General features: G+C 39.2%; 1 non-coding gene across 1 annotated transcript; it reads left to right on the top strand.

Annotated features, from left to right (window-relative positions):
• The first annotated feature begins 306 nt into the window (after window positions 1-306).
• Window positions 307-379, top strand: TRNAR-UCU (transfer RNA arginine (anticodon UCU)). The gene has a single exon. It is a non-coding gene; the product is annotated as a tRNA-Arg (tRNA).
• Window positions 380-4447: the final 4068 nt, after the last annotated feature.

Genomic DNA, 4447 nt, shown 5'->3' with positions numbered 1-4447 from the left:
AATCAAATAAACCTAGAATAATTTTCTTTTAACATTTTTTTAATAGAATAATTTATATATAAAAATGATATATACCTTTCTCTCTCTTCGAAGTTAAACATAAACTTCTTTCTTTAAAATTTCAATACTTCATCAAATAACTGGTAATAGTTTTACTTTGTTATTAACTCTGGATGACGACCTCATGTTGAGTTACATTGTGGAAGGGAATGTTAACCCAAAGCTCAGGAAAAAGAAAGCAACGCTACGTGCAAAGTGTATAAATATCTTTAATATCTTATAATGTACGAAATTATAAATCTGATGGCGCCCGTGGCCTAATGGATAAGGCGTCTGACTTCTAATCAGGCGATTGTGGGTTCGAGTCCCACCGGGCGTGTTATCTATCGATTTTGAGTTCACATTAGTTATGTTCATAACATGACAATTTATTTATCGATTTAGAAGGCGTGTTATCTATCGATTTTGAGTTCACATTAGTTATATTCATAACATGACAATTTATTTATCGATTTAGAGTTCACATGAGTTATATTCATAAGATGACAATTTTAGGAATGGATTTCTTTCTTTTCAAAAAAACCTTTTTTTTTTCCTGGAAGAAAAGAAACGGACTTCTTTCTTTTTCAAAAAGCATTTTTTCCATAAGTAGAAAACAGGGTTTCATTTCATTCATTTCATTCTTTCTTTTTCAAAAGACATTTTTTTCGTCAGAAGAAAACAAGTTTTCATTCCATTAAATAGAGAGTTATATTATCACAGGTCTTTAACAAATCATGATCATCTAAAAAACAAACACAATTGTACTCATGATAGAGCAGTTGGATAGGAGGAACAAGAAAATAGAAAAGGAAATACACAGGAGTTGCAGGGATCCCCACCCAAATAGGATTTAGCAAAAAAACAGTGACCAAAAACCCACAGCAGAGATGGAAGTTAAAATCCAAAGAAACCCATATCACAACCCCGATTAACTGAGAACTTTTCAAAGAGCATGTAGCCTAGGCAGAGGCAGAGGCCAGCTTTGGAGAGCGCATCAGCTTCCATATTTTGCTCCCGAAAAACATGGCAGAAGGAGACATCACAGAAAGAGGGGAAGATGTTTTGAATCGACTCAATCGAGTTGCAAAGTGCTGGAACCTCAAGAGAACAGTAACCCCCAATACATTTGATTAAGACTAGGACGTCCCTAGATATAAGTAGATTGTCAATGCCTAGCCAAGAAGAGCACTTGAGAGCCCCCCACAATGCAATCAGCTCAGCTCTGCAATTGTCCCCCCAACCACCATGCCATGAGAAATGATATTGAACAACAAGGTCATAATGAAGCGAGATGCCACATCCACAAGTCCCATTAGAGGAGGCACCATCAAAGAAACAGATAAGGTAGATGCCAGTCAAATCGACATATGAGACAGTCCGAAGAGAGAGCTTCGGAGTCCAGGGACCAATTTTCATGAAATAAGCAGCAATGTCCATGACAACGGTCAATGTCATTGGCTGAATGCCTTCGAAAATCAGAGCATTCCTAGCACGCCAGATCCCCCAAGTACATAGAGGGGAAGAGTTCTATGAACTTTAGCTATGAAGTTCCATAATCATAAACATTTGAGAATAGAGGGCACAACGATGATCTGTGCTACACCCAAAATTGTGGCTGTAGGAATTTACAGGGTAAGTTCCTCAGACAGAACACCAAAGGACACCGCTCACAAACAGATCATAGATCAATACACGAGTATTTTGACGTGGTTAAAACCCTCAAAGAGGGAAACAGTCCACGGCCTGAGCCAACGCGGCCACTTCAGGCAATTTATTAATAAAAGAATGAAAAATTACATATGCTTCTCTCATAGACGGATTACCCTACAAATGACCCTCCATGCTCTTTAAATAGAGATCATGGACCAATCGGGTGTTAAGCCACGGATCAAGTGTCGGTAATACCGAGGAGAGAATGAACCGTCGGATCACTACATATCGTGACCGTCGGATTGTAAGTTACAAAATGTACATAGTAAAGAAACACACTTTACCTAACTCTATACTAGACCAAGTTATACTTAACTATTTCCTATGTGTCCGAATATCCTAACATCCCCCCTTAAGAACAACTTGGGATAGGATTGAAGGATTTACAAATATGACGCAATAGGAGAAGGAAGGAGGCACTAGAGCCTATCCCCCCTTAGTGACAACTTCCTGAACTCCAACCATAAATCTAAGTTTAGTGAACTTCGCCTCTGTGAGAGCCTTTGTAAAGATGTCTACAACTTGATCATCTGTTGAACAATATTTCACTTCAAGAACATGGTCGTGGATGAGCTTTCCGATGAAGTGCATGTGCAGTTCAATGTGTTTACTGCGCTGATGTTGGACTGGATCTTTGCATAGTTGAATAGCACTTTGATTATCACACCAAAGTGTAGTCGGATGCTGCTGCTGAAAGCCAAACTTTGACAAGATCTGACGAAGCCACAAGGCTTCCTTACTAGCTTCTACTGCACCACGATACTCTGCTTCTGCTGAAGAAAGAGAAATGGCACCTTGTTTCTTGCAAGCCCATGTAATAGTTCTTGAACCATGAGTGAACACATAACCTGCAGTAGACTTCCGATCATCAGGGTCACCAGCCCAATCAGAATCAGTGAAACCAACCAATAGAGGAGATGCTTCGGCACCGTAATGAATCTCAAATTGAACTGTACCTCAAACATAACGAAGTATTCTTTTAGCTGCTTTCCAATGACTTTCACGTGGGTTTTGCATAAACTGAGCAACAAGGCAAACAGCAAAGGAAAGGTTAGGACGAGTATGGGTTAGATACAAAAGTTTTCCTACAAGTTGACAGTATAAGGTAGCATCAACTTCAGGAGAAGTACAAGTGACTGAAAGTTTGACTCCAGACTGAAAGGGAGATGGGGCTGGCTTACAGTCTTCCATGTGAAAATGACGTAGAATATCACATGCATACTTGGACTGGGAAAGGGAAATACCTTCCTTGGATTGCAAGACTTGAAGACCAAGAAAAAATGTAAGTGTCCTAAGTCTGTCATTTCAAACTTCCTTTTAAGGCTAGTCTTCACATGGTTTATAAGGTTGGGATCACTACCAGTCAGGATAAGATCATCAACATAAAGAACAGGAATGATAAGAGACTTTCCCACTTTCTTGGTGTAGACAGTATTGTCAGAATCACACCTAGGAAAGCCATTTTCTAAAAGAAAGTTATCCATTTTGGCATACCAAGCTCGAGGAGCTTGCTTGAGACCATAAAGGGATTTCTTAAGCCGACATACAAGGCTGGAGTCTGTTTGTATAAAGCCAATAGGTTGTTCCATATAGATTTCTTCATGCAAGTCCCCATGCAAGAAGGCGGATTTAACATCCATATGATGGAATTCCCATTTGAAAGAGGCAGCAAGGGAAAGAACAAGGCGGATAGAGTTCATTTTGGCAACAGGGGAGAAGGTTTCAGTATAGTCAATGCCTTCAACTTGTGAAAAACCCTTAGCAACAAGACGAGCTTTATGTTTATCAACTTTCCCATCTGGTCCATACTTGGTTCTGTAAACCCATTTGCATCTAACAATTTTTCATCCCTTTGGTAGAGGAACAAGATTCCATGTATCATTTGCCAATAATGAATGATATTCTTCATTCATAGCTGCTTCCCAATCTGGATGGCCTGAAGCTTCTGCAAAGGTGTCAGGATCATAATTCACTGAAGCTTGAGCCAGTAAAGAAGAGGCTCTATCAAACTGAGAACGTGTACGTCGTTGATCTGTAGGATCACCGACAAGATCACCTGCTGCATCCCGAGTAGCACAGACCCATTTTGGAAGCTGAGGCGCTGAAGGAGGATCCTGAGAAGGCGGGGGAGGATTTTCATCCTCGCTTTCATCATCTGAAGAAGAAATATTTTCAAAAGTAGAAGAGATAGGGAGAGGTGGCACATCCGCCGAACTAGGCTCGCAGGCTGATATATTTTCAACAAATTTTACATCTCTTCTAATGATAACATTTTTGGACTTAAGTGGAATAAGTCTATATCCTTTGACATCTTCAAAATATCCAACAAAAATACATTTTTCACTCTTAGGTTCTAAAGATTTATGTTTCTCATCTGGAATATGGGCCCATGCTTCACTTCCAAAAACACGAAAGTGACTTACATCTTGTTTGATTGAGCTCCATGCTTCTTCTGGAGTGATATTGTTTAAAACCTTAGTAGGAGTGCGATTTATTATGTAATTTGCACAGTTAATTGCTTCTACCCAATAATTAAGACTAAGTCCTTTAGATTGAAGCATATAATTAGCCATTTCCTTTAAGGTGCAATTCTTCCTTTCAGCTACACCATTTTGTTGTGGAGTATATGGAACAGTATGTTGCATTTGAATTCCATTCTCAGTGCAAAAGTTGATGAATTTGTTGTTAACATATT

This window comes from Pinus tabuliformis, chromosome 3_2 (assembly GCF_031772625.1).
Source record: "Pinus tabuliformis cultivar Carrire ecotype Pingquan chromosome 3_2, CPIR1, whole genome shotgun sequence".
Classification (NCBI taxonomy): domain Eukaryota; kingdom Viridiplantae; phylum Streptophyta; class Pinopsida; order Pinales; family Pinaceae; genus Pinus; species Pinus tabuliformis.
The sequence above is the reverse complement of the archived record's forward strand: the minus strand, read 5'-3'. Positions and strand labels throughout refer to the sequence as shown.